The following is an 18546-nucleotide window of genomic DNA, read 5'->3' on the forward strand; positions in this document are numbered from 1 at the left end:
GGCGTGACAGCAGGAGGAATTCCAGCGATACACTTCCCAGTGAAACTTGCAAAAATTCTTAAAAAACAAACAACAAAAAAATTAAAGCTCCTGGAAATGACTGTAAGGGCAAACAGGAAATGAAGAAATATCTATTCAAGATTATCTATGAAAATTCAGTAACAAAGGTGAGAGTCTGTGGTATTTGAATCGCACTTAGGCAGATTGTTTTTTGCCAAAAATTCCAATTCTGTTTTTAAATTTCTAAATTATATTCACCTTTGGCCTAGTTCATTTCCTTCCTTTGACCTGGATACAAGAATCTTAGTGCTTAGGGGCGCCTGGGTGGCGCAGTCGTTAAGCGTCCGCCTTCGGCTCAGGGCGTGATCCCAGCGTTATGGGATCCAGCCCCACATCAGGTTCCTCCGCTGGGAGCCTGCTTCTTCCTCTCCCACTCCTCCTGCTTGTCTCTCACTGGCTGTCTCTGTGTCAAATAAATAAATAAAATCTTTAAAAAAAAAAAAAAAGAATCTTAGTGCTTAAATAATGTAATGCTCAAATGTAGAAAGCCCCTTTGAGGTAAAATTCCTGGCACCATGACAAGCCATAATAAGCAATTAAAAAATATGGGGTGCCTGGGTGGCACAGTGGTTAAGCGTCTGCCTTCGGCTCAGGGCGTGATCCTGGCGTTGTGGGATCGAGCCCCACATCAGGCTCCTCTGCTATGAGCCTGCTTCTTCCTCTCCCACTCCCCCTGCTGTGTTCCCTCTCTTGCTGGCTGTCTCTATCTCTGTCGAATAAATAAATAAAATCTTTAAAAAAAAAATTAATAAATAAGAGCCAGCATCCCTATGAGCACACCATCATTATCACCTCCACCACCACTCAGGCTCTTGACACCTCATCTTTGCCCTCTTCTACCTGGGACTTTCTGGTATTTTCGTCTGAATTTGTTTTTAGCTTCTCCATGTTATTTTTGTGTGCATGTTCATACATGTGAATGCTTGTGTTTTTCTGTGTGTGTTTGTGTGTAAACAGAAAACTTCCTAAATTCCTTAAAGAAGTAGTTAAATATAATTAAATAATCTCATTGAGGAATACTACAGAGGCCTGCGATTAACTACCAAAAGTTATAATAACTTCGTTAAGGAGCTCAGATGTGTTCTTACCTCTTATAGCTGTCAAGTGTAATGGCTGCAAATGTCCACCTTTCTGCTCCTTTTATTCCTAGATAATTATGTTAGGTGTGTCTGTTAGGCCTTAGAGTGATTTCAGCTCCCTGTTAAAAGGAGAAAGGTAGATAAAGGGGAAGTTTATAGCAATAAAGTCCTCCCTCCAAAAGCAAGAAAGATCTGAAATAAACAACCTAAACTTACATCTGAAGGAACTAGAAAAAAGAACAACAAAGTCTAAAGCCAGCAGAAGGAAGGAAATAATAAAGATTAGAGCAGAAATAAATGATATAGAAAGTTAAAAAAAAAAAAAAGGAAGGGACAGATCAATGAAACCAAGAACCAGTTCTTTGAAAAAATCAATAAAATTGATAAACCTCTAGCCAAACTTATTGAGAAAAAAGAGAAAGGACTCAAATAAATAAAATCACAAGTGAGAAAGGACATATAACAGCCAATATCAGAGAAATATAAACAGTTATAAGAGAATATTATGAAAAACTATATATCAAAAAATTGGACAATCTGAAAGAACTGGATAAATTCCCAGAAACATACAAATGACCAAAACTGAAACAGGAAGAAATAGAAAATTTGAGCAGACTGATAACCAGCAAATAAATTGAATCAGTAATCGAAAAACTCCCAGCAAACCAAAGTGCCAGGCCAGATGGCTTCACAGGCAAATTCTATAAGACATTTAAAGAAGAGTTAATATCTATTCTTCTCAAACTATGCCAAAAAATAAAAAAGGAAGGAAAATTTCCAAATTCATTCTATGAGGCCAGCATTATTATCCTGATACCAAAACCACATAAAGACACCACTGAAAAGAGAACTACAGGCCAATATCCCTGATGAATATAGATGTAAAAATCCTCAACAAAATACTAGCAAACAAAATCCAACAATACATTAAAAAAACCATTCACCACAATCATGTGGGATTTATTCCTGGGTTGCAAGAGTGGTTTAATATTTGCAAATCAATCCATGTGATATGTCACATTAATAAGAGAAAGGATAAGACATGTGATCATTTCAATAAATGCTGAAAAACATTTGATGAAAAACAACATTAATTCATGATAAAAACACTCAACAAAGTAGGTTTACAGGGAACATACCTCAACAAGTAAAGGCCATATATGAAAAACCCATAGCTAAAATCATATTCAATGGCAAAAAACCAAGAGCTTTTCCCCTTAGGTTGGGAATAAGATAAAGATGTCCACTCCTACCACTTTGATTCAGCGTAGTACTGGAAGCCCTAGCCACAACAATCAGACCCACAAAAAGAAATAAAGGGTATCCAAATTGGTAAGGAAAGTAAAACTTCCGTTATTTGCAAATTACATGATACTCTATATAGAAAACCTGAAAGACTCCACCAAAACTGCTAGAGCCTATAAACAAAATCAGGAAAGTAGTGGGATACAAAATCAATGTACAGAAATCTGTTGCATTTTTATACACCAATAATGAAGCAGCAGAAAGAGAAATTAAGAAAACAATCTCATTTAAAATTGCATCCAGGATAATGAGATACTTAGGAATGATCCTAACCAAAGAGGTGAAAGATCTGTACTCTAAAAACTATAAAATACTGATAAAAGAAATTGAAAATGGCACAAAGAAATGGGAAGACATTCCATGCTCATGGATTGGAAGAACAAATATTATTAAAATGTCTATACTAAGCAAAGCAATTTACACATTTAATGCAATCCTTATCAAAATGCCAATAGCATTTTTTATAGAACTAGAACAAACAATTCTAAAATTTGTATGGAGCCACAAAAAAACTCCAAATAGCCAAAGCAATCTTGAAAAAGAAGAGCAAAGCTGGAGGCATCACAATTCTGGACTTTAAGTTATATCACAAAGCTGTAGTAATCAAAACAGTATGGTACTGGCACCAAAAAAGGCACATAGATCAATGGAATAGAATAGAAAACTCAGAAATAAACCCACAACTGTATAGTCAATTAATCTCTGACAGAGTAGGAAAGAATATCCAGTGGGAAAAAGTCTCTTCAACAAATGGTGTTAGGGAAATTTGACAGCTACATGGAAAAGAAAGAAACTGGACCACTTTCTTACATCACACACAAAAAATAAATTCAAAATGGATTAAGGATCTAAATGTGAGACCTAAAACCATAAAAATCCTAGAAGAGAACACAAGCAGTAACTTCTATGACATCAGCCATAGCAACATCTTTCTAGATATGCCTCCTGAGGCAAGGAAAACAAAAGCAAACATAAACTACCAGGATTTTACATCAAAATATAAAGTTTCTGCACAGTGAAGGAAATTATCAACAAAACTAAAAGGCAACCTACAGAATGGGAGAAGATATTTGCTAATGAAAAATCTGATAGGGGTACCTGGGTGGCTCAGTTGTTAAGCATCTGCCTTCGGCTCAGGTCATGATCCCAGGGTGCTGGGATCAAGCCCCACATCAGGCTCCCTGCTCAGTGGGAAGCCTGCTTCTCCCTCTCCCACTCCCCCCCGCCGCTCGTGTTCCCTCTCTCTCTGTTTCTCTTTCTGTCCAATAAATAAATAAAATCTTAAAAAGAAAAATCTGATAAAGGGTTAGTATCCAAGATATATAAAGAACTTCTAAAATAAACAATCCAATTTAAAAATGGACAGAAGACATAAACAGGCATTTCTCCAAAGACGTACAGATGGCCAACAGACACATGAAAAGCTGTTCGTCATTACTTACATTCAGGAAGACGCAGATCAAAACCACAGTGAGATATCACCTCACACCTGTCAGAATGCCTAAAATCAACAACACAAGAAACAACAGGTTTTGGCAAAGATGTAGAGAAAAAGGAACTCTTGTGCACTGTTGGTGGGAAAGCAAACTGGTGAAGCCACTGTTGAAAACAGTATGGAGGTTTCTCAAAAAGTTAAAAATAGAACTACCCTAGGATCCAGCAATCACACTACTAGGTATTTACCTGAAGAATACAAAAACACTAATTCAAAAGGATATATGCATCCCTCTGTCTATAGCAGCATTATTTACGATAGCCAAGACATGGAAGCAGCCCAAGTGTCCATTGACTGATGGATGGAAAAATTAGACGTGGTGTGTGCATACAGTGGAATATTACTCAGCCACAAAAAGGAACGAAATCTTGCCATTTGCAAAGACATGGATGGAGCTAGAGAGTGTAATGCTAAGCAAAATAAGTCAAAGAAAGACAAATACCATATGATTTCACTCATATGTGGAATTTAGGAAACAAAATGAGCAAAGGGGGGGAATAAAGAGAGAGAAAAATCATGAAACAAACTCTTAATTATAGAGAACAATATAATGGTTACCAGAGGGAAGGGGATGGGGGAATGGGTGAAATAAGTGGTGGGGATGAAGGAGTGTGCTTGTCATGATGAGCACTAGGTGACGCATTACTAAATTCTGCACCTGAAACTAATATAACACTGTACGTTAACTAATTGGATTTTATTTTTAAAAAGGAGAAAGAGAATTTGCCTTCTTCTTACTAGATATATGAAATTTAGGTGAGTTAGGATTGTCCATTTTGGAATATGGTACCAATGAGACCATTTCATGGTCTACCTAAAATATCAAAATATGTATGTATATGTATGTGTCTACGTATATGTATATTCCGGGCCTTCCTCAGCTATATATACAAAAGCCACTAGTTGAGGAAGACCTAGAATTTCTCAGGACAAAGAATAAAGTTTGAAACAAACTGTTCTATTTTTCTCACCTGATAATAGTCCCTCCTTCCCTCCTCTGATTTTCCAAAACAAACAAATATAATGAAAGCTTAATTGAACATTACCATTAGGTAAGTTTAGTTAAACAGGATTTTGTTGTTCCTGAATACCGTTGTACCCTTAACTCAAGCATCCGCATATTTTCTCTTTTTGTGACTCAGTTAAGTGTGACTAACCTCACATTGAATCAATCATTAAAGCAAAGTTCATTAAAATGCTGATGTAAAATATGTTTTGTTTTGACTGCTTTTGAACAGTAGGAGAAATTAAATTTATTCATTAAGTATTCAAAAGAGAAGGTAGTATGAAAATTTGCATGAAGAAATTCAACCAACCTAAATGTGCTAAAATAAATACCGCTACTTAATAAATATCAGAATCTTTTATAAGGAGGTAAAGAGAAAAGCATTCCATTCTTAAGAGTAATGGATGTTGTATTTTACTAAACTTAAATAGTGTACTAATAGTAGACACTATTATTTTGTTAGTTACAATTGACGAATAATCGCAAAGAAGTACCTTATATTTAAGTAGTAGTTCCTACTTCTTTAATCCCCAAATAGTATTAGTTTTGTTTTCAACTATACTGTAAGAAGAAATAGAGAAGACACTGTTCTACCTTATTTAGATTTTATATTGAAATATGAAACTAGAAGTTATGTACCTTTATTTAACTTTAAAAGTTAAGGTGCTATACTATGAATCATCCAGGTGTTGTTTCATTATGATTTCACCATGAATTTGCTGCTTTTCTTGAATAAATCGATTAAATGTTCTATACCCTGGATTTTTATCTGAAAGACTGATTAAACATGTTGACCAAACTCTCCAGACTGTTTTAAAAATTAGCAATTCTAAATGGCTTCTTTTTGAGCTAGAAGGAAAAGTAATGTTGTGTTTTTTAATTTGACCTCAACCACTTCTACATCCTAGGGAAATGCAGAATTTATCTTAGGGCAATAAATCGCTTTTTCATTTATGAAAAACACATTAATGGACCTTTAGTTACAAAAGAAGCCCCAGGCCAGTCTTGGAACAAAAAGGCTGTTAAATTACTGTGCATAAAGGAGTAAAAGACCACAAGGTTTTCCCAGTCGTGGTGGTAGGGTAGGGTGGGGATGGTATTGGGGGGAAGTAATCCCCTAATGGAAGGCACAGCTAAAGAACTTTAGAACAACAATGACCAGTAGTCAAGTTTCAGCAGGACTCATTCTAGCCAAACCATCAATGGAAATTGGTTACACAGAAGAATATTCCATTTGCTGTTCTTTGGGGAGCAAAAGGGATGGGACTGTGGCCACATTTTGGGAACAAAGAAAGTCAGAGAGGGCTGGAGAATATGGAAGGAGACATTTAAGTAATAGAGAATTGAATGAGCAACAGGAGTTTAGAGTAGTGCATAACAGACAATCTCCAGGAATCCTTTGCAAGACTTCCTAAACTTACATGAGATCATGCCCAAGTTTTCTTTCTTTTGAAGAGGGGAGGGGAAAATAATACTAATGAATAATAGCAACAAGAACTATGATGAGTGCATAGTTAAAATATGGCAGACACCCTTTTAAGTTCTTTTCAAATAGAATCTCATTACATTCTCGCAGCAACCTTGTGAAGATTTCTAGTTACCCCCTTTCATAGATGAATAAACTGTACACATAGTGGTTTTGAGAGATGACTCTCCATGGGTCTCTCACGTTTTTGTACATCTTGTGAACAGAAGCACTGGCTGCCATGTTTCCAGACTGTCTTTTCAAGGATGTTTGTATAGCAAACAGGCTTGGAAAATAGAGATAGTATCTCCTTCATGTGCAAAGGCAGGTTTGTTTATTGTCCAGTATAACAAAGGTAACATCCCCTTTCAGGGCAAAGGCTAGATAGGCTTAATGCCCCTTATAAAAGATTTGGGTTCTCTACACTGGAGGTTCCTCTCCTGTAACAACCCACAGCACACGCAAGTATCTCTTGCCCTCTTTGCATCATCACCCCATAAGGCTCAGGTACCTGGCACAAAAGGTGAGGCTCTGGTTACTGCTGTTGCCGAGAGTAATGAAGCCCTTTGTCTCTGACTCACGAATCTCATGTCTTCTGCTAGAATCCAAGAAACTGTGTTTCTTGCGTGTAGGTAAATTCGCAGACTCCTCACAATTCTAATAAGAGATTAGCTACATGTTCAAGACCTCTCAACTAAAAAGTAGGGAAGCCAGGAAGGGGACCAGCCCAGGAAGTTCTACTCCCTAACACATATTCTTCCCCATCATGCTGTAGTAAAAAAAAACAAATGGTGGCTTCAAATAGCCAGAAGACAGAAGGATACAATGCAAATATGTGTCATATTATATAAAAATTCATAAAATACATATATATCCTTAATAAGTCAATCTAGATTTGTTTGATATAGGCTGCTTCCATTGTATAACTACAATGGTCAAATTCAGATCGAATAAGATGTATACAAAATCATTGGCATAATTGAATGTTGGACAGAGATGCTCTCCATCCTGTCTTAATTCCTACAAAATTCCAAGTCTTTACTTTCATAATTCTTCAAAGAGATAATATAGAATAGTGTATCTTGACTGAAGCCATTCCTATTCCTTCAGTAAAAAAAAATAATATGATGTTTCTCTGAACTCAGGAGGACTTTGTATTTCTTTCTAGAGTCAATACAGCAGAGTGATTAAGAGCATGGACTCTAGAGCCAGACTGCCCTGATGCTAATCTTGTCTCTGCCACATCTTAGCTCTGTAACCTTAGGCAATTCACTTATGCCTGTTGGGTCTCAGATTCTTCACCAGTAAAATGGAGATAATTTTGACAGCATCTCACAGTTAGTCATGATAAAGTGAATACATCTCTGTGTTACTACATCCCCAAAGTTTAAAAAGAAAAACACATACATTCTATGAGGACAATTTAGAGCTTTTTTTTTCTTTTTCTTTTTTCTTTTTTGGCTTTTGCAATACGTAATGTAAAAGCCCTGTGTTATGAGACCAAATGAGTTCATCTATTTAAAGCACTCTGACTACTACCTGACACATCAATTAGTTCTCAGTAAATGTCTGCTATCATTATCCATCTCTTACAGCTCTTTTTAATTCTACCTGGCTTTATGACTACTTGTGTGTGTTAGCTGAATGTCTCAGGCTTCAGCATCCAGTGAGTTTAAATGTAGTCCTATCTATTCCACCAAATATCAATGACTCTGACCCTCTCCTTGGTTGTTTTAGAAACACAACAGGAAAATCACAGTCACTTTTCAATTGCCCTCAAGGCTGTTTTCATGCTTCCATAATCAAATCTTGATAAGGTATCATCCCCTTAACCAGCCTGAGTCCAACATTTCCTCAGTGGTGTCCCTTGGAGTTGAAACTGCACCTACCAACACCATTGCTATCACATGGGACCTGGCAAAGCTGGGAAGCTACCATACCCAATGTTGGTGGAATGGGAGCAACTCAACCACAGAGATCCCTGCTCTCATTTTTATGAAGTGAAAAAGACAACACATCTTTTGTGCGATATTTGGGCAGAGGAGAGACCCTTAACAAGGTTGCTTGCATACTTCGGTACTGCAGGCTTCAGGATGCAGTAACTCTCTTCCCTGTGCATGTGCATAATGCTAGCAAAGCTGGAATAAGATGAGTTCTGTTCTCACCAACACATACACCTCAGGATTGCCAGTCTCCTCCGTATTTGTTGCTAAATCATGTTACCTGTGAAACAGTCTTTTTTCCTTTGCGATAAGCTTATTTTTTCCCACCAGTGGTGCATTTTGTTTCTCTCTGCAGGATCAGGCATATATTTCTGAAAACAAATGGTAGATGAGATTGACGTTTTTTTCCAAGAGGCTACAAGACTTTTTGTAAATCCATGGGTGTACATGGATAATTTTAGAAAAACTGAAACTAAAAAGACTGACTATATCAAGTGTTGGCAAGTATGTGGAGCAACTGGAACTCTCATACATTGCAGGTGAAAATGCAAAATGGTATAGGCACTCTGGAAAACAGTTTGGCAGTTTCTTAAAAAGTTAAACATCCACTTACCATATGACCCAGATACTCCACTCCCTGGTATAAACTCAAGATAAATGAAAAATATATCCACATAAATAAAGACTTGAACATGAATGTTTATAGTATTATTTGTAAAAGCCAAAAGCTGGAAACTGCCCAATTTCCAACAGCAGATGAATGGATAAGCAATTTGTGGTGGACGCAGGTACAGATATATAGTATCATTCCACGGAATAATTTTACAATATTATATATAATAATATAAATACATTTATATATATTCAGTGGAATACTAGTGATAAAAATGAATGACCTGTTGATACAATATAGGCTGGTCATTAAAAAATTATGCTGAATGACAAAAGCCAAACAAAAAAGAATTTAATGATTCCATTTATATAAAATCATAGAAAATGCAATTTAATTTTTAGTGAAGCAGTCAGGATTTTCCTGGGCTTGGGGGTGGGGTCAAGGAGGGGTGAGAGGGAGGGATTGCAAAAATGCATTAGCAAATTTTGTGAGATTATGAATGTGTTCTTTACCTTGACTATGGTGATATTTTCATGGATGCCTACGTATGACAAAGTGTATCAAATTGTTCGCTATAAAAAATATATGTGGTGTATTGTCTGATAATCACACCTCAATAAAGCTATTTTTTAAATGGATATATAGGGAAAACATGCTAGCTAAACTTTTTCTTTAGAAACTTCAGAGTTTTCTCTCCTCCTACAGAATCAAAATACCATATCTAATATCCATTACTAAGTTCTTCTTAACAGACCAGAAGCTAGTTCGTTGAAAGTAGACCTAGGCCTTATTCCACATGAACCTTAGCACGGTATCTTGCAAACATCACAGGCACTAAATATATACATACAGAATGAGTGAGGAATGAAATATCTAATTGAATAATTATCAACCTTAACATCTTCACTGTCATTTATGTAGCTCTGTAATTACTACATCCCTCTCTGCAAGATAAGTTCCTTCTTTTGACAAGCTAATACTTCTCATTCCAGATTATCAGGCAACAAATCTTTGTTTGAGGAAGATCTGTGAGTATAAAGAATGCAATTCATAATGGAATTCAGGAGCACTCTGCTTCTCTTCAAACAGAGCAGGGAGGTTGCCTCTTACGTGTCTTTCCAGCAGCGCTGAAATTTAGAATTGTAGTTAATACCCAACAGTAACGGATAAAATGTCTTTTATTCACTTGACAAAATGTCTACCACCATTCAGGAATCTGAATGTGAATGGAAAAGTGTTTGTAAACAAGAGAAAAGCTCTGGCCCAGGAGATGGGAGCCTGGGGACCTAATCCTGAGTCCCGTATTTATTAGCTATTTGAACGTGGATAAATTGCTTCACCATTCTTGGGCTTACTTTTCCAATACTTATAACAAGGGGATGAAGGGAAATTGCTTATGGAGCTTTCTCACCCCAGTGTTCTTTGATTTTGTGATTCCAGGAAGGATCTAGATTGGGCCAAGGTTTAACTGAATCCCTTTGGGGAGAGGACTAAATGAGGTAGCCAGTTGAGGCATGATATGCAGGAAGGGAGGGTTAAATTTGTAAAATTTTTATCCTCTTAGAAAAGTCTTGTACATGGGTGGGGCATTCAGGACCCAATTCTTTGTCACCGAACTGTCTACGTGGAGAATACCTGTCCTACCATAACACACCTTCTCCAGAGAACATGGAGTTCTAGTTTTGTGTTCCATGTACTTGCTGTGGGTAAGTTGTGTAATAAAAAAAACCAGGACAGTCTTGTTCTGAAGGAAGCATGAGCCATGCATTCAGCCACTTTTCGGTACATGTTTCCTGTCCAGGGATACCAGGCAAAGCTTTGGCGTATCTACGTTCGATCACTGTCAGAGATTGGAATTGCATTTTTTGCCCCTGTTTCTACCTGGCAAGAGTCCTTTTTGTGCTGATGCCTAATGGATGCAGTCTCCAGAAGATTGATTGATTGCCAGGTGCAGGCATGATTAAGCCAGCGCAACTGTGGGTCACCCCATCCCCACAGTGAAGAAAAGCATCCATTTTCTGCAAGGACACCATAGCTTTCTTTGGCTTTGTAGCTCACGGCATAAATATCCCAGAGTTAAAAATACATAACAATCTATGTATATACTGATTAAACCAGATTCCTTCATGGAAGCAGGAAATGGGGAAAATAAATCAGTTACTATTAGGATTCAGAGTCAAATCCTAATTGTAAGATATTAAAGCATAATACTCATTTAAGAAGACTGTTTTACTAGTGGTGTCTTTCCTAGGCTGTGCTTCGTTAGCCAAAAGAAATGTGATGTGTTTATCTCAGTTTATCCCAAACTTTTGCTCCTGCCTTAAAATCTACCTGTGATTGGGGAAGAAAACAAAAATAAAACAAATCTATCTCTGAAAGCTTTGAAAAATATTCTACGTGTTTGCTGAAGACCCAAAGAAGAGAAAAAATAGGAATGAACGGGATATATGGAGCAAAACTTTCTAAAATCTTTACCTATCTGATCCCCAAAGTTCCACTTGCCTTCTTTCCAAAGGGAGACAATCCAAAGTCCCATCTCACCATCTCCAAGGCCAGATCCCTTGGTGATATGTGGTTGTTTCCATCCGTTCAGGATATGGCACCTTGTGGTTGGGAATAGGGGAAAGACAAATTTCTGCCACCATTCAGGGATAGGCCTGGACAGGACATCCAAACAAAAGCTCCCTTTTGGGATAAGTAGGTATGGCCAACTCCAGAGACAGTGGTCTGAGGCAAGGATGAGAAACTGATGGATGGGTCTTGTGAAGAACTCTTGTTCTTTTTCTTTTTTTTTTTTTTTTTTAAGATTTTATTTATTTACAAAAGAGAGAGTGAGTGAGAGAAAGAGTACGGAGCAGGGGGAGAGAGAGAAACAGACTCCCTACTGAGCAGGGAGCCGAATGAGGGGATACAGGGCTTGATCCCAGGACCGCAGGATCATGACCTGAGCCAACTAAGCTAGCCAGGCACCCCGAACTCTTGTTCTTTAGTAGAGGAAATTCTTAATAAACCTTGGATCTGGTTTCTGGGAGGAACTCCCTAGTCTATTGTTTCTATGCCCCTAGCTTTGCTGTCTGGAAAGTTGGAGGCTCAAAGATTTCTTTCTAGCCAAGAGTTTTTAAAGCCAGGCTTATCATTTCTTTTAACAAAACATTTTCCTAAAAAGCAATAAGTTTCTTTCTAATCTGTTTCCTGTCAACTCTATATGCCAAGGACCATACCCCAAAATTTTTCCCTCCAGTTGACTGTGTTACTTTACTTCCTTAGACGTACGCTGGATTCACTCAACGTAATAGCATTCTAAAACAATAGACATTGGCAGGAAGGGGACATCCTTAATCTGACCTGTGCTACAGGACTGAGTTTCTTCATTAAGTTGGTAAATTCTTACAGAACCTCTTTGCTAAAAACCTTTGTATTTCCTGCTCTTCAGAGTCCAGAAACAGTGGGGTTTTTAGACCCAAATTTCTAGATTGCTATCACCATTTTTTCTACTTTCAAACCAGCCACTCCTTGCATGCTTATTTCTTCTTTATAATATCTTGCTAACTACATCAACAGGCACAGTGCACGTGCAAACGTGCAAACAACTAGCTTTTTCTAATCTGTTCCCTTGAAACTGCAGATTTAGAAGACTCTTGTTCTGGATTCCAAGTCACTGAGGGTGACAATATTACCAGTTCCGTCATTGTGTAACATGGGTTTGTTGTCTTTCCAGCCTCTGCAATCCGTTTCCTCCCCAGTGGATGTTTGACCACTAAGTTAAATCTAAATATTTTAGGCCTTTGTTATAGTCAAGTCCCACTTCTGGAATCAATTTCTGGTTACTGATGGGGAAATAATCCAACCCTGTCAACAAACAGACCTTTCTATATCAATAGAGAAGAGAGAGGGAAAACACAATTTATTATTGAGTAACCATGAATAGATTTACACTTGTGTAAGGTAGAGAAGAGTGACTACCAAATCTGGGCAGCATCTTACTCAAATTCATACGGTAAAGTGCTAGAAAGAGCAATTAAGGCTTATTTTATGTCCTTGAGAGACAAAGGGCCTGAAGCTGTGACAGTCTCCGTTCATCTCGTGAGGCCTCTGAGCTCATTCCAAAGGTACCGTTTTACATAAATAGAGGTTATTTGGCTCCTGACCTTAGAAATATCTCTATATTATAAAATCTGGAGACTGGGCTTAATCCCTAGTGAGCCTTATCTTTATTCCAAAGGTTAGAGCAAAACCTCAGATTTATTATGTCTCCAAGGAAATACTAAGAAAAGAGAGAAAGGGGAAAATGGTCTCTTTGTCCTTTATAAATGGAGAAAATAATTTCCATTTTCCTTTACATCACTTAGGGTTGTGATAAACAGACCTAATATAAACAATGGCTCCAAACCAGTGGAAGTTTGTTTCTGGTTCACATAATAATCCAAAGCAGGTGTTCCTGCTCCGCTGGTCAGCTGTCCTCCACACAGTCATCCAAGGAACCATGCTGCCAATGCATTTGCCATCTGCAAGTTATGATTTACAAGATCACCCAGGGGGTTGCCATCCCAATTAGCCATAAAGGGAAAAGAGCAGGGAGGAAACACTCCTGTTTCTTAAAAGCCTTAGCTTAGAAACAATACTTATTACTTGTGTTCACAGCCCATTGATTCAGTCGCATGGCCACATGGACAAGCAAGGTCCTGAAAAATCTGCCCAGGAACTCTGCCCAGGAATAGTAATTGCTGGAGGAAATTACCTCGGTGAACAGTTAGCCACCTATACCACAGAGATTAGAAAAGCAATATGGAATTATAGGGCCTGTAGATAAATTCTTTCAAAGGCAGTGCCTTTTAAAAGTCATCACTTTTCCAGTCACTGGCGCAGCCTCTCAACCCCCTGGCTCTCTTCTCCTAGGGTTACAACCCCTGACAACGCTTCTGGTAGTGTTACCTCAACTGACTCTTTTGGGCTGTGCTCGTCTGCTCACTTACAGGAAGTGTGGTTGAGTGTGGTGCTGAGGGAGTCACTCAAGAGGGCTCTGTACCCACCTGCTCTAAGTGGGTCTCTTCTAAATAAATGGTCGAAGCTCAGAGTTCTTGGGAGCTTAGATTGTTCCAGCCAAGCCTTCCTCTACTTCAATTACCAGCCTCAACCCCTGATCAGGCACTTTATTTCTTTGCCACGCTTTTAGTAGGCTTTGTACTTTGGAAAATGCCCACTGCTTATCTCCAGGCATTCATTCCATTCTAATGTAAGAGCATTGGGAGCAGGAGCTTTGCCTGTCTTGCCACATCATAGAGGTTTCTCAGTCCCAGCTACGGAAGCATTTTTGTTTGGAGATATGAATGGCCCCCAATCTATTCCATCAGTTTCCCATGCTTTCCCCCTTTCTCACTTGTATTAACCATATGTCTTTTTCTCCCCTGTATTTAGGTGTTTTGTGACATCTGGGACCTTGCTGATACTGGAGGGACTGCTGTTCCCATGGTTAGCCAATTCTTAGAGACAGTCAACCACTCAAACCCATACCTTCAAATGCAAACCACCTGTCCCAGAGCCCACATCCCCGCCCACCTCCGTTACTGAGCTCTCACTCCCGGCCGCTGTCTATCTGCCCTGATCACTCAAGGTCCAGGGGATTAGACTTCTCCAGAAACAGAAGCAAAGTGTTGTATGTGTGTGTTAGAAAGAAGAGAGGAGAGTGAGAGAGAGAGAGAGAGAAAGAGAGAGACATATTTTGTTTTAAAGTATTGGCTCTAAAGCCCTCAGTTTGTTTCTCATAGTCCATAGTCTCTCATGTTTCATTCCCCCTTCTGATTACCCCCCTTTCTTTATCCCTTTCTTCTCCTACCGATCTTCCTAGTTCTTATGTTCCATAGATGAGAGAAGCCATATGATAATTGTCTTTCCTACTTGACTTATTTCACTTAGCATTATCTCCTTCAGAGGGGAGGGGGTTGGGGGAATAGGATAGGCTGGTGATGGGTAGTAAGGAGGGCACGTATTGCATGGTGCACTGGGTGTTATACACAACTAATGAATCATGGAACTTAACATCAAAAACCAGGGATGTACTGTATGGTGACTAACATAATATAATAAAAAAATATTATTATAAAAAAAATTTTAAAAATAAAGTATTGGCTCATGTGATTATAGAGGCTTGGGAATCCAAATCTGCAGAGCAGGCCGGCAAGCTGAAAACTTAGGGAAGTGTTGCAGTTTTAGTCCAAAAGCAGTCTTCTGACAAAATTCCTTCTTATTCAGGGGAGGTCAATCTTTGTGCTAGTCAAGGCTTCAGCTAGTTAGATGAGGTCCACCTATGTTATGGAGGATAATCTGCTATCCTCAAGATCCAGTGATGTAAAAGTCAATCTCACCAAAAATAAAAACAAAAACAAAGAAACAAACAAAAAACACCTCCACAGAAACATCCAGAATAATGTTTGACCAAATATCTGGGTACCACGACCCAGCCAAGTTAACACATAAAATTAACTATCACAGTGAGGTACCAGATGACTAGAAACAGCCCCTAAACCCCAGAGCCCACTGAAATCACTCAAACAAGCCAAACCTAAGCTTGCTACCCTCACTCGCATGTTTCTACCCACAGAAATCACACTAAAATCTCTTGCCTGCATTTTCCCCTTACTCCCTCTGCCTCCTGGTTGACCCTGGTGCTTCTTCATGTGGTCCCCCTGCATGGCATGCTGAGTGTTCTGTTCTAGGGATCTATGAATGTAACAAATTTCCTCCTTCATGATAATCATTTCCATGTCTGTGTTTCTTACCACATCTGATTAAAAACAAATCCCAGTTACCCCTAAGACATCACTAAATAAGATGCTCTGGTATTTTTCCCACAGTGAAAGTTTTGTTCCTCGAAAACCATCTCAGATCTAGAATTAAAAATCCTCATCATGTCTATCATAGCATAACAACTTTCCCCCTTCTCCTAATGTGTTAGCTCTTGCCCCTGAACCTCTCATGTCTTTAGCAACACAGCGGTACCCGATATCCCAAAGATGAGGGCAAAACCAACCACTATGTGCTTCTTTCTCTAAGGCCTAGCCATACTCCTATCCAAACTTGAAGCCATATTGAAGCCTCCATCCCCTGCACCTTTCAAATGTAATCAACTAATTCTTCCAATGGCCTGGCTTTTCATAAGAAAGAACTTTGTGGAGGTAGTATTCAGACTTCACCTCACCCCAAACTTATGTTTTAAAAATTCCATTGGCTTGGCAGAACATTGTCAGTCATGCATTTGAACCTGAATAATTGACCCTTACCAATTCAGGCCATCAACTCTCTGTATCTCTTTATCCCTTTATGACAACTCAGGATACATGCTGTTCTCCTTTCACAGTATCTACACCCATGGTTTATAAATCAACTTATGTCTTGGCCATTCTTGCTCACCCCAACCCACCTTGCTCTCTCTTGATATGGAAGCTCTTCCAGTTATTTTCTACTTTCTATCCCCACCTCCGTAGTGATTGTCGGCCCTTTTCTGTCCTGCCACATGCCCTAGGAAGCTCTGACTTACTAATCTAGGCTCCTTTGCAGACCAGCTCTTATTTGTGCAGTGAATTAGCAGGAGAGAAAAAAGTTGGATATTTCTTCTCCCAACCCTCCTGCTTCACCAAAGCATTTCTGACAGTTGCTTCATGGCTTCAAAACTCTATGTTTTAGAGGGCAGCCCCTCCTCTGGGGTTCCACCACTCACTGGGTTTCAATATAAGTAATTACTCCTCTTATCTGTCAACTCTGGAGAGGGGTGGTGGTGGTGGTGGTAATGGGTTTCCAATGTTGCTGATCTCCAGGTGCCTAATTGTTGGGGGTTTTGTAAGTATTATTTATTTATTTGAGAAAGAGAGAGAGAGTGTGTGTGTGTGATCAGGGCAAGTGGCAGAGAGATGGAGAATCTCAAACAGACTCCACACTGAGCATGGGGCAGATACAGGGCTTGATCTCATGACCCATTAGATTAGGACCTGGGCCAAAACCAAGAGTCAGACAACTTAACTGACTGAGTCACCCAGGTGCCCCTCCAGGTGCCTAATTTTCACCTTATTTTTTTCCTTAACCTGGCCACACCTCTGGCAGTACCTTCATGAAAGTCTCTTCTTTGGAAATACTGGAGTGAATTATACTCCCTAACTCAAACAAGGCCAAACAAAGCAAGATTGTGGCAAGTCTGGTGAGAAAGAGAAAAACAGCCCCTGATATGGGGACTTGGCCTGACAAAGTATGGCCTCAGTATTATTAGAAGCTGGCTAACTGCTCATGGCTAGGCCATGTGTTCTCCCGTTAGACACAATCTCTTGGAACGCCAACATCAGACAAGTTCACTCTGTGACCATGATCAAGTGAGACTAAACAAGACCACTTCATAATTTTTTCTGGGCACAGACAAAAGCAAAGTCACCGTGCAAACCAGAAAATATCAAACATCCCCCTCTCCTGGCTAATACAAGTGAATGTTGCTTCTTTACCAACTATAGCTATAGCCTTGCTTTATGGAGCCCTCCCTCCATCTAGATAAGGTTTAAGAGACCCAATCACAGAATCGTGCCTGCCTCTGAGAGCACACAATCCAGAGCAAACCCACATTTCCCTGGACCTTCTCCAAAATTGCCCAACCAAAGCCCAAATCCTCTAAGTCCTTTCTGGCACCCTCTAACTGAGATATCTCACAGTTCCCCATGGTCTCCCTCACTTGAAGTGGTTAACCCAACTTGTTCAACTACAGGTAGGTTTCTGGTGGTCTTTGACTACAGGGCATTGACAATGGAAATGACCTATACTAGGAAGTTCTTCAAATTCTCTATGATCTTTGTTCCAAGCAAAACTGATGGACAGAAACCGTATTACAAAAGCTCTCAAACAGGAAGGTGGCTGAGACTGCCACACCTAGAAAAATCATTCTTTCTAGAAAACTCTGTGGTCATCTATCCCAGCTCAATTCTAAAAAGCAAGACAATCCACACTAGACAACCATTGATATATATGTATAACAATACTTGAAGTAGATGCATAACTGCTAGAGGCAACCCCAGGGTATGGGGTGCAGGCGAGACTGGCGATAAGAGATATCCCCACCTAGAAGCTGTGACACTGCACCAACCAGTCTAGCTGCCAAAGCCCAGTAAAGGCCATAAACATGATCTTGAGGTCTCTTGGTAGCTTGTTATGGGCAGGCTCCAGAAACACACAAGTATTTGGGATAGTTCCTCTTGCATTAGGGATAATCTGGGAGACCTGAAAACATGCATTTCTCTTCACCTCTAACATCCTATGACACTACCAAAAAGATATATTGCAAGTGCTCTTCTTCCTGATGGCCAAGAAACTTCCCTACTAATGTTAGATGCTCTTGCCAAAGTGGCATATTTTGTAGGTACTACAACCCAGCCCTACCCATCTCAGTTAAAAAGATATATCAAAAAGACCTATTTTCACAAACTGCCCAGCTATCTGATCTCTGACTATGCCCCTCGGTTTAAATTCTTGGTTTGCAAAGTGTCCTTCATGCATTCATCCTAACCTGCCATATATATATATATATATATATATATATATATATATATAT

The sequence above is a fragment of the Ursus maritimus genome, unplaced genomic scaffold, assembly GCF_017311325.1.
Source record: "Ursus maritimus isolate PB19 unplaced genomic scaffold, ASM1731132v1 scaffold_4, whole genome shotgun sequence".
NCBI lineage: Eukaryota > Metazoa > Chordata > Mammalia > Carnivora > Ursidae > Ursus > Ursus maritimus.